This window comes from Monodelphis domestica, chromosome 6 (assembly GCF_027887165.1).
Source record: "Monodelphis domestica isolate mMonDom1 chromosome 6, mMonDom1.pri, whole genome shotgun sequence".
NCBI lineage: Eukaryota > Metazoa > Chordata > Mammalia > Didelphimorphia > Didelphidae > Monodelphis > Monodelphis domestica.
In genome coordinates, this window is record NC_077232.1 from 214,975,242 (window position 1) to 214,993,015 (window position 17,774).

The window sequence follows — 17,774 nt, forward strand, 5'->3', positions numbered from 1 at the left end:
CTTCATACCTAGCAGATTGGCTAACATGACAGCAAAGGAAAGTAATGAATGCTGGAGGGGATGTGGCAAAGTCTGGGCTTTAATGCAGTGCTGGTGGAATTGTGAATTGATCCAACCATTCTGGAGGGCAATTTGGAACTATGCCCAAAGGGCAGTAAAAGACTGCCTGCCCTTTGATCCAGCCATAGCACTGCTGGGTTTCTACCCCCAAAGAGATAATAAGGAAAAAGACATGTAGAATAATATTCATAGCTGCACTCTTTGTGGTGGCAAAAAATTGAAAAATGAGGTGATGCCTTTCAATTGGGGAATGGCTGAACAAATTGTGGTATGTGTTGGTGATGGAGTACTATTGTGTTCAAAGGAATAATAAAGTGGAGGAATTCCATGGGAACTGGAACAACCTCCAGGAATTGATCCAGAGTGAAAGGAGCAGAACCAGGAGAACATTGCATACAGATACTGATACACTGTGGTACAATCAAATGTAATGGACTTCTCCATTAGTGGCAATGCAGTGATCCTGAACAACTTGGAGGAATCTATGAGAAAAAACACTATCCTCATTCAGAGGCAAAACTGTGGGAGTAGAAACACAGAAGAAAAACAACTGCTTGAATACATGAGTCAAGGGGATATGATTGGGGATGTAGACTCTAAATGAACTTCCCAATGCAAACACCAACAACATAGAAATAGGTTCTGATGAAGGACACATGTAATACCCAATGAAATTGTGCATTGACTATGGGATGGGTTAGGGGAAGGGAGGGAGGGAAATAATATGATTCTTGTAACCAAGGAATAATGTTCTAAATTGACTAAATAATGAATTAAAAAAAAAAAAGAAAGCCCTATCTTCTTTCTCTTTCAAAGAAGGTACTTCGTTTTTCTTTTTCAGAGATGCCAGTGTCTTCTGCAGGCAAAAATTTATGCTACTTCTACACCTGAGAATTATTTGGTAATGCTTGTAAATTACAAGGCAGGAATTATAATGATATGGCTCTGAGAAGAGGTGTTTAAATATGATCCTAGTGTCTAAATTTTAGAAGTCATAGGATGATAGACATGTGCTTAGAGAATGGGTTCTTAATTTTTTTTTAATATAATGGACCCCTTGGGTATCTTAGTGAAGCCTATGAACTCCTTAGATTAATAGAAAAAAAGTCATTATTGAAGGAAATGTTTAGTTTTAGGCAGTTGTACCATTAGCCTATGGCACATCTCTGCAATCTAACTTTAACTTTTTACTTATTTTAACTTTAAAAAAGAAATCATGTATATTTTGGCATTAAAATATAAAAATGTTGATACTATCTAATACTATTAAGATATTATGCATTTTTGAGTTTCTAAACTTTTTTGTGTTGGGTACTGGCCTTTGCCTGTCATCAGCAACTTTCACCCATGATATATCATAACCTTCATGGAGAAAGTCATTATATGGAAAGGATACCTTTACTTTATTGACATATCCTTGTTTTTCAAATGAGGTGACCAGATTTTGTGAGATTCAATTGATTTTCTCAAGTTCTTATAGGTAGCATCATAGCCCAAGTTCAGTGTTCTTTCCACTTCCTTATTTGGGTTCAAAAGAAGTAGGAAAATTGGATTTGACTTAAATTTACTAGTTGTGTTACTTTAGGCAAGTCATTTAAGTGTTCTTAGTCTGTTTTGTTGTTGTTGTTGTTGTTGTTTTATTTTGTCAAATAAGGAGGTTGGATTAGATGGTCTCTCAAGTCCTTCTTGCACCAAAGCTGTGATTCCTGCTTTTTTTTTAAGTCATCCATTCCAGTCTCCCACCTTGTCTGAAGCACCCATTTTTATTTATAATCTAAAGTCAGAAAATTAAGATCACATTTGTGGTAGAATGTCCTGTTATTGATGGAAAGCTGACAGTTCAACATCCTTCCTTCAGAACAACCCTGTGAGGAAGATGGGCCTTGTTCAAGACCTCCTTAGATTGTAACTCTCCTTTCCTCATGAGCTATTTTTTATTTTTTTAATATTTAATTTTTTCCAATTATGTATAAAATGTATAAACTTTTTTTCAAAAAAGTTTTGTGTTCCAAATTCTCCCCCTCCCAGAGACAATAAACACTCTGATACAAATTTTATATGTGCACTTGTTACAATGTTTTCCCACATTAATCATTTTGTGGAAGAGATTTCAAACTCCCAAATAAAGAAGGAACAAAGAAAATGAACTAGAGTATGTTTCTGTCTACACTCAGCCACCATCAATACTTTCTCAGAGGGCCAATGGCATTTTTCATTATGAATCTCTGGGATTGTCTTAGATCTCTACATTGCAGAGAAGAAAGAAGTCATTCATAGTTATTTATCAAGAAATATTGCTGTTACCATATACGTTGTTTTGCTTCTGCTCACTTCACTTTGCATCAGTTCATGGAAGTCTTTCCAGGTTTTCCCCAAATAATCCTGTTTGTCATTTCTTCTCATCGCCTGTCCCACAGGCCTCCAGCTGCTCCCATAGCTAATTGGAACTCACCATGGTGTAGTCCCAGGCCTGGCATTCCTCCAGCTGGTGAAGCAACACAACCAACCCCCCCCCCCCCCGCCCCTCAAGCAGAGGCCAGGAACTGGTTGGGGGTGGCTTTGAGTCTCAGGTGGGCTGAAGCCTGGCAGCCTCACATAAGGCTCTGGGCTCTAGCAGCTGGGCCCCAGGGCAGGCCACCCACTAAGGTGGTAGCAGAGGCCCAGGAGGAGCCCTCATGGCCTGGGGAGCAGTGCAGCCCAACCCAACCCCCTATTGGTGCTAAGCATGTTCCCCATTGCCTGGAGTGACTGTCCCAACCACCAGCTCCAGGCCCCTCACCAGCTATTTTGCACAGACTACAAAAAGGCCAGACAAATAACATTCAGACAATCATTAAGCAACTGCTGGATAGAAATACCTTTAGTTTTTAATACTAGTAATACAGAGTAAGAGCATTATTTATAATGGTAACACTCAGTTGTAGATAGATTAATTAAGGTGCTCTCTAAATGGCAAGGGTGAAAGGGCACCTGCTTTTTATTTTCCACAGACTAATTTGAAAATTATTTTCTTAAGCATTGATGTGATGAAAAGAAAAGTATAAATCAAACTGTTTATTGTTGGTTTACCATTTGGAGGCATTTTACATAAATGTCAAATCTTCAGGTTACCCTGGATTCAGTAGAAAAACCTTTTAAATGAAATTTTTGTACAATAGAAACTTCTCAGCAGTCAAAATTTAGACTGTAAAAAAATGTATGCAAAACAGACTTGCCTGCAAACACTTAACTTTGAACAAAACACCAAAGTGCACAAATACAGAATGAAAACATTTCAACTCCGCCAAAGGTAGTCTTCATAAAAGGTATAAAAGTCACCTATTCACTAGGCACTGTTCACTTTTAAACAGGAGACAATAAAAAAGAATTGTCCACAAAACAATCTTATTTCAAAAATCCACCATCTTTATGCTTCAATAGTGACAAGATGAATGAGACGGAGATTGAGACAGTGACCTGTAGCCCCTATGACTGTCATATGGGGATGGTAATTGCCTCCTGTAAAGCTTTCTCTGTCTTGGGCAGCTCTCCACCTTCCTCCCTCTCCCTCTCCCCCTTCCTTCTCTCTCTCTTCCTCCACCTCCTCTGCAGGATCCACTATAATAGTCAAGATCATTTGTAGTCATCACAACAGCGGGAACTGCCATAAGTAGGTCTTCCTAGGTAGATTGCAGGAGTTCGGGTGTGGAGACTTTTTTTTTTTTAAAGAAAAATCCACTCTGATCCTCTGCCTATCCAGTTCCATTTCATTGCCACGCTCCTTAGCTTCCCTGGTGTCATCCACATTCCAAAGGTAGACAAGGGCAAACCCCCGTGAGTGCCATGACTGCTGGTCATGTGCAATGGGCACATCAGCAATCGGGCCATACTTGGAAAATACTTCTGAGGTCCTTCTCTGTGGTGTACAGTCTCAGTCCAAACACCCCGAGATAACAGTCGGGATCAACATTGGCCCGATTGTGATGCCTGTGGGTAGACTTTGGAGAGCGACTGTGGCTAGGTTGCATTAGGCAGTCTCGATTGTATTATCTGCTCTGTAAGCTTTAGTGAGAGAGGGAGAGAGAAACCAATCTAGTCTGATGCCTTCCAGAACTTCTTGTGGATCTCCATCTAGACTCAGACCTGGACTTTGACTTGGATCCAGAACACTGTGAATCTTCCTTAGAATATGACCTTACAGGCAGGAGTGTGGCTAGCGTTTTCCCAAGATCCAGGGGCACTCACCCTTCTGGGAGCAGAACGGGATTCCCCTTTTTCTGTAGTTCTGCTCGTGCTGTTGTTAGGTTGCCTAGCTGCCAGGTCTTGAGATCCCCCCTCCCAAACTTCCCCTACCCCCACCCCTATCCCCACCCCGGCTGCAGGATTCAACTCCTCCGCAGTCACCTGCCTCGGCTCTACCACTGCATCCTGCCCTCCACCATCCCTACGGTTCAGCCACCTCAGCCACCTCCTCCAATGATCTGCCACTGCCGCCGCCGCCGCCGCCGCCGCCGCCGCCGCCGCCGCCGCCGCTGCCACTGATTCGCCACCCCTACTGTTTCCCTGTCGCCACTGATCTACCGCCGATGTGATCCGCCGCTATCGCGATCCGCAGCTATCGCGATCCGCCGCTCTTGCGATCCGCAGATCCGCCTCTGCTGCCTCTGCCACTTGCTACTATCACTGCCACCTGGCCTGCTGTGGACAATCCTCCTGCCACTGCCTCAGCATCCTGTTCTCATCTCCTATGATTAAAAAAAAAAAAGATTGTAGAATCAGCATGATATAAGATAGTAAGCTTGGCTTCAATTCCAGGTCAAATTTGAGAATGAATTATTAAAAAGTTTAATAGTGACTATGGAAACACAAACAACATCAAAATCATACTTTCCTCTTCTTTGAAAACACATTGGGCCAGAATAACTTCTTTTTCTGATGCATTTTTGACACATTATGGAAATGGATTAGGTATACTTTATCAAAGATTCTGTCCAAATCACTTCTGCTTTTCTTAAGCATGACATTGAAATATTATACGTAATACCCAATAGTGTACAGGTAGACAATGTAAGAGTTATAGGGAAAAGAGTAGTAATGATTGATTCAATGTGAACTTGAAAACAGGAGTCTAGAGTCCCTATACTGTTTAATGCTTATATTATTTAGATTTAGGCAACCATTTCTTTGGGTAAAAGTATAGACTTCTAATTTGCACACACCACAAAACTAGAAGGAATGATGAACACACTTTATGGTAGAGTCAGAATTTAAAAAGAACTTGATAGGCTAAATTTTCAGGCTGAATTTAAGAGGATAACATTTAATTGGGATAACTATAAATTCATACACTTGTTTTAAAAATCAGTTTTGCAAATATAAATTAATAGAAGACTGCCTAGCTGATAGTTTGCCAAATCAATATCTCAATTTCTTAATGTAATATCTGAGAGTCATGATTACTTTTCTAAAATCACTTAGGGAGTCATCTGAAGAATTGGAAAAGAAACCCATGCCTTTTTATTTCCAATCTTGTGTTTTCTCATTATGTGGTATTATCCTTGGAACCAGGAAGTTTATTTTATTTTAGAAGGTTTCTTTTCTTTGAAATTAGCTTTGATATTAAGGATTATAGTAATATTACATATAATACATATCTTATTAAAATATCTCAATATGTATAATAGTTTGGAAATACAGTATTGTTATTCAATCATTTCAGTTGTTTGGCTGTTCTTGACTCCATTTGAGTTTTTCTTGGCAAAGATACTGAAGTGGTTTGACATTTCCTTCTCCTGCTCATTCTATAGATGAAGAAACTGAGTCAGAGTTAATTGATTTGCCTAGGTTCACATAGCTATTAAGTTTCTGAGGCAAGACTTGAGCTTAGTAAGATGAGTCTTCCTGATTCCATTCCTGGCACTTCATCCACTGTACCACCTAAATACCCACAGGGTGTTTGAGCACTTTAAAAATATTTATTTAAAATTGTGAACTTAGACCTCAATAAAGACAATTATTTCAAGATTAAGAGAACAAGGAAGATGATTCTATAGAAAACTATAAAAATCACTTTTGTTATGCACATATTATAATATGTATATAATTGTTTTTCATTCATTTTTCACTTCCTGATTCCAAACTGGGCACTCTATCAATCATGCCACTTAGCTACCCATGTGTATACAATACATATATGAAATTAAATTTAATAAAATATGTATACCAACACCCGCACTCACTCACACATATATAGACATATATATATATATATATATACATAATTGTATATATTTGGAAATTTTAGTTTCAGAAATCTAATATTTTGGAAAAAACATCCAGAATAGGTATCTTCTATTAATAATCATTTGAGAATTATTGATGTCGGAGAAATGAAAACCCATAATGATGGAGTATTATTGATTACCTTTATTAAGTAGCAGTCAACAACTTAAAATATTTGTTTTCATAAAAAATTTTTAACCTGATTTTTTAAAATATGTCAAGTCATTTCACCTTTTTCTGTAAACTTACAGTTTTCTTGCCTTGGTATAAAGATGAATCTCATTCACTTGAATTACTGCTCCTACTGTATTTCAAGGAAATTAGATTCTGTTCAAACAAGTTGAGCTTAAATTCCAGTTCTTTTCAGAGTAATAATTTATATATAAAGTACCTTAGATTGATGTTTAGATTAAATATAATAACCTCAGAAATTATTTTATCTGAAAATGGAATTAAGGTTTGTCCAATGCCAAAATTTAATACTAAATGCTATAACTCATACCCCTTTCTGCAGGTGGTTTTTAGAACCACACAAATGTCAGCTTATATCACAGCTTTAATTACCTTTTGCTTTTCAAATGTGCAAGCCTGCAATATTCTTTATTCAAATCTTGTCCCCCAACTAACACCAGGGAGTCGATTTCTGAACAAAGCAAACCAAAGCAACAACAACAACAAAAGTTATTTTAAAATCACATTCTCATCAACCCAAACAGCTGCTTTATATCTAACTTTGGTACTCTTATAATACATTTCCATTGTTAATTAAAGACGTAAATAGCAAATGTAAGGCTAATAGGTAGAGACCTATAATGAAAAAAAAATGCATAGGGATACCTATCTGTCTGCTGTCTATCTCCCTACATATCTTATCTATCTATCTCTCTTACAGTATCTTAAATAGAAATATTTGAGGCAATGATTAGTATTGGAATGTTAATTCACAGTCAAGAAGCAGATGCATTATTAATCAAAGACTTATACCACTTAAGGACAATATGCCTATAGCTCTATATATAGGCAGAGGCAAAGAAGCTGCACTGGAGATCTGCTACCAGCACATCCCTCTGACTCGCTTTCCTGGTTACCTCCAAGCTGAAGGGCTGTATTCCCTCAGCAGAGATGGAGATACTCCACCACGGAGCTCACAAGCTGTCAGCTCTCTAGCCGCCCTGCCTGGACCAGCTCGCCGGGCGGATCCAGTGAGCTCAGCCGCCTTCGCCGCCGCCCCTTCACCGCCCCTTCGCGGCTGCGCCTGAGTCTCTGCCACCTCTGCAGCCGCCGCCCCCTTCCCCGGCCACCACCCCCTTCACCACCTCCCCCTTCATCTTCGCCGCATTTGCCACAGCCTTCATTGCGGCTGCAACCTAACAGTCTCCATTTCGAGTGGTAGAGCCGGAGTCTCCCATCCGCAGTGCAGAGCAGGTAGGGAGGAGCGGGAGAGCTACAGAGGTACTGGGCAGCTGCCATCATGCCGCCCCGCAAGAAAGCTAAGAGATCCACAGCCAAGGCCGTGCAGGAGCCTGAGGAGGAGCCCCCGAGCTGCGGGGCAGCTGCCGTCAAGAGGCCCCGCAAGAAAGCCAAGCGACCTGCAGCACAGGCCCTTCCGGAGCCAGTGAAAGTACCAGTGCCGGTGCCGGAGGAACCCCCTCAGCTGGAGCGGGAAGTAGCGCAGCAGTCGCCGCAGTGGCTAGAAGAGCCCCAGCTGTCACCACAGCAGTGGCAAACAGAGGCAGAGCTGTCACCACCACAGTTGCAAGCAGTGTCAGAATTGTCACCACCGCAATGGCAACCAGGGGTAGAGCTGTCACCACCGCAGTTGCAGCCAGAGGCAGAGCTGCCATCACTGCAGCGGCAATCAGAGGCTGAGCTGTCACCAACGCCGTGGCAACCAGAGGCAGAGCTGTCACCACCGCAGTTGCAGCCAGAGGCAGCAGAGGCCTCACCACCGTGGCTGCAGCCAGAACTGGGTCCTGGTGCTTCCCCGCGCTCATCTCAGTCAGAGTCCGAGGACAGACTCACCCTAGAGGAGATTCTGGCTGCAGTGCCCCCGCCGCCGCCCCGGGGCATGATCAATAAGGAGGGCACCCCCAGGCTCATGATCTCGCACATTGTGAATCTCAACTTCAAGTCATATGCGGGCCGCACCCAGCTGGGGCCCTTTCACAAGCACTTCTCCTGTATCATTGGCCCGAATGGCAGTGGTAAGTCTAATGTCATCGATTCTATGCTCTTCGTGTTTGGCTGCCGAGCCCACAAGATCCGCTCTAAGAAGCTATCTGTGCTGATCCACCACTCAGATGACTACCAGGACCTGGACAGCTGCACTGTGGAGGTACACTTCCAAAAGATCATTGACAAGGAGGGCGATGACTATGAAGTGATTCCAAACAGCTCTTTTTATGTCTCCCGGACGGCATATAAGAACAACACATCTGTATACCACATTAGTGGCAAGAAGCAAACATTCAGGGATGTGGGCAACCTGCTTCGAAGCCACGGGATCGACTTGGACCACAACCGCTTCCTAATCCTGCAGGGCGAAGTTGAACAGATTGCTCTGATGAAACCAAAAGGCCAGAGTGAACATGATGAGGGTATGCTTGAATATTTAGAAGATATTATAGGATGTGGACGGCTAAAAGAGCCTATTGAAGTCTTGAGTCAAAGACTTGACGTATTAACTGAGGAAAGAGAAGAGAAGTTAAATAGAGTTAAAATAGTAGAGAAAGAAAGGAACTACTTAGAAATAGAGAAAAATCTAGCCATTGACTTCCTTACGATAGAAAATGAAATACTCACAAAAAAGAATCATATTTGTCAGTTCTACATTTATGATTTGCACAAACGAATTGCTGAAGTGGAATATGAAAAAGACAAAATTCTTGAAGAAACAGAAGCTATTAAAAAGAAGACCAGTAAACTGGAAGGTGAAATGAATGCCAAGACTAATGCTTTAGAAGAAGCAGAAAGGAAACTCAATCAAGTTGCAACATTTATTGAGGAAAACAAAGAGAAATATACACAGCTGGATTTGGAGGGTGTTCAAGTTAAGACGAAAATGAAATATGCTAAAACCAAAGCCAGGAAACTTGAGAAGCAGCTCCAAAAAGACAAAGAAAAGGTTGAGGAATTTAAAGATGTACCTGCCAAGAGTGAAAAGGTAATTACTGAAACAACAACTAAAAAAAGTACTCTAGAAGAAGAAAGAGAGAAAGAAGAGGAAAAAATGAAGCAAGTTATGGATAGTCTTAAACAGGAAACAAAGGAACTTCAGGAAGAAAAAGAGAGCCAAGAAAAAGAACTCATGGAATTTAATAAAACTGTAAATGAAGCCCGATCCAAGATGGATGTTGCCCAGTCCGAACTTGATATCTACCTCAGTCACCATAATACTGCTGTGTCTCAATTAAGTGAGGCCCAAAAGGCTTTAACTACAGCTTCTGAAACTTTGAAAGAAAGGAAAACTGCCATTAGAGATATTGAAATGAAATTGCCTCCTACTGAACAGGACCTAAAGGAGAAAGAAAGTGAACTTCAGAACCTCACAAAAGAAGCAAGAGATCTTGACAGTTCAATCCGAGATCTTCTTCAAAAAGTTGAAGAAGCAAAAAGCTCTCTTGCAACAAATCAGAGCCGAGGAAAAGTTCTTAATGCATTGATTCAGCAGAAACTATCTGGCAAAATTCAAGGAATATATGGAAGACTGGGAGATTTGGGAGCCATTGATGAAAAATACAACATTGCCATTTCATCTTGCTGTAGTGCCCTGGACTACATTGTTGTTAACACTATTGATACAGCCCAAGTATGTGTGAACTTCCTGAAGAAACAAAATATAGGAGTGGCAACATTTATTGGGTTAGATAAGATTAAAGTTTTAGAAAAAAATATGAACCCACTGCAAACCCCAGAAAATATCCCTCGGTTATTTGATTTAGTCAAAGCAAAAGATGAGAATATTCGCCGAGCCTTTTACTTTGCTTTACGTGATACTTTAGTAGCTGACAACCTGGACCAGGCAACAAGAGTGGCTTTTCAGAAAGATAAAAGGTGGAGAGTTGTGACATTACAGGGACAAATCATTGAGCAATCTGGGACAATGACTGGTGGTGGAAGCAAACCAATGAAAGGTAGAATGGGTTCCTCACTTGTTATGGAAGTTTCTGAAGAAGAGGTAGCCAATATGGAATCCATATTGCGAAGGGACTCCCAAAGAGCTATTGAGGTCCAAGAACGCAAAGCACAGCTTGAAGAGGCCATGATCAAACTGCGTCACAGTGTGCAAGACATGAGGAACACATTGGAAAAGTTTACTGTGAGCATCCAGAGTTTATCAGAACAAGAAGCATACTTGAATGCACAAGTTAAAGAACTCAAAGCCAATGTCTGTGATACTGTCCCTGACAAAAACAAGCAGAAATTTCTAGAAACACAAATAAATACCTTCAAGAAAGAGTATGAATGTGTTGCTTTGAAGGCTGGCAAGGTCGAAGCTGAAGTCAAAAGACTACACAATTTAATTATGGAGATAAATAATCATAAGCTGAAATCCCAGCAAGACAAGCTTGACAAGATAAATAAACAGCTCGACCAATGTGCATCTTCCATCACAAAAGCTCAAGTAGGAGTAAGGACAGCAAACAGAAATCTTAAAAAAGCACAAGATTCTGTCCTTCGCACAGAGAAAGAAATAACTGATAATGACAAGGAAATGGAAGACTTCACCCAAGAACTCGAAGATCTCGAGGAGAAGGCAACTGAAATCATGAAGAATTCCAAAGAAGCTGGGGAATCCTTGCCTGAGATCCAGAGGGAGCATAATAACCTGGTGAAAGAAATGAAAGTAATTAAAGAAAATGAATGCAGCCTACAAAATGATGCACTTAGTAATAAGTTAAAACTGGAACAGGTAGATAGTTACATTGCTGAACAGCATTCTAAAGTCAGATTTTGGGAGAAAGAGATGTCAAGAATAGCATTGCATCCAATAGAAAATAATCAAGCTGAACAGATTTCTCTTCTAAGCCAAGAGGATCTTGAAGAGATAGGAAATCCTAATTTTCTGAATAATCAGATTGAACTTCTGGAATCTCAGTGCAATGCAATGAACCCAAATCTTGATTCCATCGAAGAGTATAAAAAGAAGAATCAACAATATTTACATCGAGTGGCAGAATTGGAAAAAATTACCATTGAGAGAGATCGCTACAGACGGGCTTATAAAGATCTTCGGGAACGAAGACTCAATGAATTTATGGCAGGTTTCACTATAATAACAAATAAACTGAAGGAAAACTACCAGATGCTTACTTTGGGAGGTGATGCAGAATTGGAACTGATTGACAGCTTGGATCCTTTCTCTGAAGGCATCATGTTCTCTGTTCGTCCACCCCAAAAAAGCTGGAAGAAGATCTTTAATCTTTCAGGAGGAGAGAAGACACTCAGTTCACTGGCTCTGGTTTTCGCCCTCCACGATTATAAGCCCACACCCCTCTACTTCATGGATGAAATCGATGCAGCTCTGGATTTTAAGAATGTGTTCATTGTGGCATACTACATCTACAAACAAAAAAAAGACGCACAGTTTATAATAATTTCACTTCGAAATAACATGTTCGAGATCGCAGATAGGCTCATTGGAATTTACAAGACTAACAACGTAACCAAAAGTGTCACAATAAATCCAAAAGCCATCGCAGCTAAAGGAGTGTGCTGAACTAGATCCTGTTATAAATTGGTGAAACAGGAACCAACACGTATGTATTATTAAACTATATATTTTGTGCTCCTTGTTTTGTAAGTATATCTTCATAATCTGTTATATATATCAATTTTCCCTGTTTGCTTGCTGTCCTGCTTCAGCAACAGCTGAGTTATCCTTATAAGAACCTGAAAAAAAGCAGCAGCAGAAGAAAAAAAAATAGCCTCCAATTGGAGGGCAAAGTGAAGAGATCCTGTTCAAATCCTCTATTTGCGGCAAATGCCCATGCCTGCCATTTCTTAATTTCCCACCTGGATGCACTCCTTTGCACTTCTCCATCATGCCCCTATGCCAGGTACCTCTTTTTTCATTCCTCATTCCTTTCCAGCTTCCTTTTGTTTTTGTGTTCCTTCATTAGTTTGCAAGCTTTTTGAGGGCAGAGGCTGTCTTTCTTTTGCATTGTTGCATTTACATCAACCGAGCTTAGTGTTTGACATATAGTAAGCATATAATAAAATATTTGACTGAATCAATGACAGCTTCTGCACTTGGTAGATGGCAGTAATATTATTCCCCTAATATTGCATCATCACCCTTTTAGTTGTTTTGAAAGAAGTTATTTGTACATTTAAAAATCCTATGTATATATACATACATACATACATATATATATATATATGTACATATATATATATATATATATGAAGTGTCATTCTTTTATTGCCTTTGGATCTGTACTTCTGGGAATGTTTATTAGCATGGTGATGATATCTGTTGTTCAGTGATACTCTTTCAGCACTGTCTCTAAGAATAGCTCATAGTAGTCTCATGATAAAACATATTTTAGAACTTTTTTTAAGGGATTTTTTTTTCAGGGTCATGACCAAAGCTTACTTGTGTTTTATTAGAGAAATGGGGTTGTATAAAATAGTTTTGAATAATTATCTCTGTTACCTTCTGCTTATGTTTCCCAAGTTTATGTGTGTCTGATGCTTAATTTAGAGCCCATTATTTATGACACTATTTAAAATGCATGGATCTAATAGAGTTATGATAACATCTTTCTCTTTGTATGTCTTCAGTGATGGAGAACATGGAAACTATCTCCACTTATTTAATTATTTCAGAAATCAATCAATAAAGAAGTATTTATTACGCAAATATTTTGTCTTAGATAGTGGTTATTGGGGATATATAAAAATAAAATAAAACCTGAACTTAAAGGGGCTTATATTCTTTTGAAGGATAAATATACAAATTAATTTCTAAAAAAAATCCATGGCTTAAACAGATTTAGTTCCATAATGGAATGAATTCTCTTTGTACTCAAAATGAGTAATTGGGAGTTTTCAGCAGACAAATTGTAATAATATTGACTATGTTTATTGTGCTGGGAGTTTTTCAGAGTACTTTCCTGAAAATAGCTGTAGGAGGGAGATATTATTAAACCCTTTTTTTCCTGATAAACTGAGGATCAGAGACTTAATGTGACTTGATCAAAGTCATACAACTAATAGTGCAAGAGATGAGATATGAAACAAGGTCACTATTGACTCTAAGCTCAAAAATATATGCATTGAACTAAAAATAAACTGTTCATTGATGGTATAGTAAAATTTAAAAGCCTGAATATTACTGAATTATAGAATGTTAGCACTGGAATCAGGCTCAGGACTGATTTAGTCCAATTTGTATATGAATAAATAACCTTACCAAGTGGTCACAGCCTTTTTTGAAGATTTTTAATGGCAGAAAAATTGGGTAGCAAAGGGCAGAGCATCTTAGCCAATTCCACTGTTGGCTTTGTGTTAAGTATCTTCCCTTCATAATGTCTCCTCCACATATTTACCAAATTGATATTCTTTATTTTTTGTTTTTTTTTCTTTTCTTTTTTTCAAGCTGGTATTTTTAAAGTCAAGCTCCAACCATGTCATTCCTCTGCTCAAGAAATTGCACTGACTTTCCATTTCCTTTAGAATAAAAGTAGAACTCCTATTTGTCCCTTAAATATCTTTAAATTGGCTGTAGACTAATTAAACTTTAGTTATTCTCACACAGTTTCTGTTCTAAGCAAACTAGCTTTCTTGCTATTATATATTATATATGTGTGTGTGTGTGTGTATGTCTGTGTGTGTGTGTGTGTGTGTGTGTGTGTGTGTGTGTGTGTGTGTGTGATTTAGGGACACTATGAGAACCAGGATTCCATCATTGGGAAGGAAGGAAGGAAGGAGAGAGAGAGAGAGAGAAAGAGAGAGAGAGAGAGAGAGAGTTTAAAAGGTAAAGCAAGGGCCATATGAGGAGACATGATGGCCATGAATTCCATTTGTTATGACAAAGAGACTTTTATAGAGAGTAGAATACTAAGCATTACAACATACTTGGGGGGGAGTATTACTTTCCCATCGGATAATATTTATTAAATTGATTTCACACAAGAACATTACCATAGTTGCTATTATAAATGTAAGCAAATTGAGAAAGAGTGATAACTAATCTATTTTCTATATCTAGGGAAATGTGGGTTTGGTACTTTCAGTCATGATATTACAAAGACTCCTTTGCTCTTTGGAATGAGGGGGGGGGGGTGGTCCCAGGGTTTAATGATGACCTTTGGCCCAGAATAACAGTGCCTTTGTGTGAGAGATTGGGACCTTGTCAGCAATCTGAGGCAAGCATGGCTGCTTTCCTCAGTGGGCCTAATTTGTCCTTTATATATCCTCACATACATAGAAAATACTCATCCCATAGAACAATGTCTATATGCTTTAAACTAGAAGAGACCTCAGAGGTCATCTAATGCAGCCTTCTAATTTTGCTTTTCAGGAAACAGACTCAGAAAGGCTAAGAACTTTCTCTAGATCACATAGAACCTTTATACAGATTATCACTAATACTTAAAATATAAATCTTTTCATCTTTACTACTTGGAACCCCTGGTTCATTTCCCAAACCTCTTTCTCTTTATCATTTTTGCCCCCACAAATCATTCTGAATCTATCCTGCATTTACTTATCCATTATCATATTATACTTCCTCAATATAATATAAACTCTCTAAGGGCAGGCTGCTCACTTTTATATTTATATCTCTAGAAGAGTACCATACAATAGAAAAGACCCTGAATAAAAACTTATTAATGAATAACTAGAACAGTTTCTTTTCTTTTCTTACCTTACAGAGAGAGTCTAAAGGTGCCTTTGAATATTTAGCACATTTTTGAGCTAAACAGAACAAGTATAATCATATATTTTAAGGTAGCATTACAGGAACGCCTGTATATATGTTATATCTCTAATATACTGGTAGTATGACCCCTCTGGGCAAATCACGTCCACGGACATACTCTAAGACTACAAGTTAAAACTGGGTCTGTTGCTTTTGTAGAGGGAGTTTCCTCTCTGTGAATTCCCTATAACAAATAATGTCTTGTCAAGTAATGACACTAATAATAATTAATATTAACAATAATAGCACAACAACCACAATAGTACCGGGAAAACAAATTTTGGAGATCCTCTGTAATGATTACTCTGTAGATTTATCTTATGAAGGAAAAAACACAAAATGAGACTTTGTCATATATGTTTTGTTATTCATTTAACTATTGAATATCATTTTATCTATCCTTCTAAGGACTAATTCCTTTCTCCAAATTAAATCACTCTTGATAAACTTCTTCCAATTTATTGTATCTGCATAGGGATTGTGTTGTTTTGCTCATGTATGTAGGTTATGGTTATTGACAAAGATCACAAAGATCTAGATGTAGTTCCCAGGGAGGCAAGAATTTCTGGAGTCTCCTTCCCTAACCCTGCTACAAAGAAGACTGAGTCTTTCCAGGAGGGAAATCCAGATGTTAAGACCATAAGCTATCTACTTGCTCTATATATAGAGCGAGCTGCCAGGCCAGAAATGCATACATACATATATATATATATAAATTTACTCCATGAAATAGTATTCATCTATGGAAAATAATTTTTAGGTTCAGGCTACATACTATAACACTATGCTTTAATGGAGAAGGAGTATCTCAAGGAATATATTTAGGATGACCTCCATTCTTATCAAAAACTGGTTCTTAATGAACATTTAAAACAAATAACAAAAAAAAAGTAAAAAGCAACCCTCACACACAGATGGCATTTAGAAAACAAAGAAAGTAAACACAGCAGTATACATGGGTAGCACAGTTGATAAGGTGGCAGGCATGGAGTTAAGAAGACCTGAGTGTAACTCTAGCCTCAGACGCTTACTTGCTTTGTGACTGTGGAAAAATCATGTAACTGTGTCTCAGTTTCCTCACCTGTAAAATGAGGTGGAGCAGTACATTGTAAACCATTCCAGTATTTCTGCCATGAAAAGCCCCAAAAGAATCATGAATAGTCAGATTCTACTGACATGATTTTACATACATTGAAGAATAAATACTAGGCAATACACACTGAATGATCTCTCCCATTGGAGCAAGATAACTCAGCTCAACTGAGAAAGAGTCTCAGTTTTCACTCAAAGGGAAAATTCTTCAAGGTCTCTAGCATAGTAACTAGGAATAAGGATATAATAAAAAAAAAAAAGAAAAAAACCTACCAGCTTCTCTATGTGTTTGATTCCTCCCAGATTCTTTCTCTCAATTTAAGGGATCTGAAGAGAGGTTGGACTACCTGGAATTAGATGCCATAAGACCAGTTTATCTCTTCTCTCTAGTTCTCTTTAACTTCAGTACTCATGCAAGTGTGGAACATTAATTAGTTAATCCCCACCAAAGAAGAAATCTAAAACAAATGGCCTTTGAGCCATGGGTTACATACAAATATTGAAAATTCTTGATCATCATAACAATTATGAACAGAACAAGTTGGTGGATTATATAATAGGAAAAGTTCTGGAGAAAGTTTTATAGAATATAGATTCACTGATACAACAAACCCCTTTTGTTCTGTCATAGATATATTAGGAGCACTTAGTTTAAAGATATACCTAAGAACAGATTTTTTTGTTTTTAAAAAAAGAGTTCATCTGAAGTACACAAACTCCTTGAGAGAAGAACTATGGAGTCAACAGTGGAAAAATGGTTCCTTGCATCTTCATTCTTTATTATGGTACATAAAAACAAACAAACAAACAAATAACAAATATGGTTCAGATGCTGTCAGGCCCAAAACTCCTTATGATAGTTTTGATATAATTTCTTTTGCTCATAAAGATTTTTACTTACCAACTGAAAACCTTCTAAGACACTCTTTAGCTCCTATCTTCTCTGAGTAGAAATGGAAACTCTTCTCATTTCCCTAGTATTTTGGATAAGAGTTCCCAATATAAACTTTATGGCTAAATTGGCTGTTTCAAAAATCCCAAGCTAAAGCTTTACTTTTCCAAGACATATTTAATTTTGATAACATTGTAACTGGAGCAATGTGGGCTTTTTGAATATAACAAGCCAGTTATATAATATCACTCAATATGAGGAAAAGTATAGTAAAACACCAAGTTTCCTGAAAGGGGAGGGAAGATTAAGGGGAAAAAAATCACAATTTGATTCCAAATGTGTTGTTATCACAATTATGGAAATACAAATGGGTGTATGTGATTAAAAATGACTTCTAGTCTATTAGTGAGGATGTAAAGAATATGACATCTATTACCAGTTAGAACACAGAGGCAGGAAAGCGTGTACTTTTGTTTAAAACATATATTAGCTATGAAAGTGTTTAAAACCTCCCATCTAAGTATAGCTTCTCAGGGATCC

General features: G+C 38.4%; 1 protein-coding gene and 2 pseudogenes across 2 annotated transcripts in view; 2 read left to right on the forward strand and 1 right to left on the reverse strand.

The window, feature by feature from the left end:
- GALNTL6 (polypeptide N-acetylgalactosaminyltransferase like 6) overlaps positions 1 to 17,774 on the forward strand; it is a 1,644,699-nt gene that overhangs the window by 299,529 nt on the left and 1,327,396 nt on the right. The gene's annotated exons all lie outside the window — the stretch shown is intronic.
- Positions 2,909 to 7,530, reverse strand: LOC103104529 (transformer-2 protein homolog beta-like; annotated as a pseudogene).
- Positions 6,794 to 12,674, forward strand: LOC100019649 (structural maintenance of chromosomes 4 pseudogene; annotated as a pseudogene).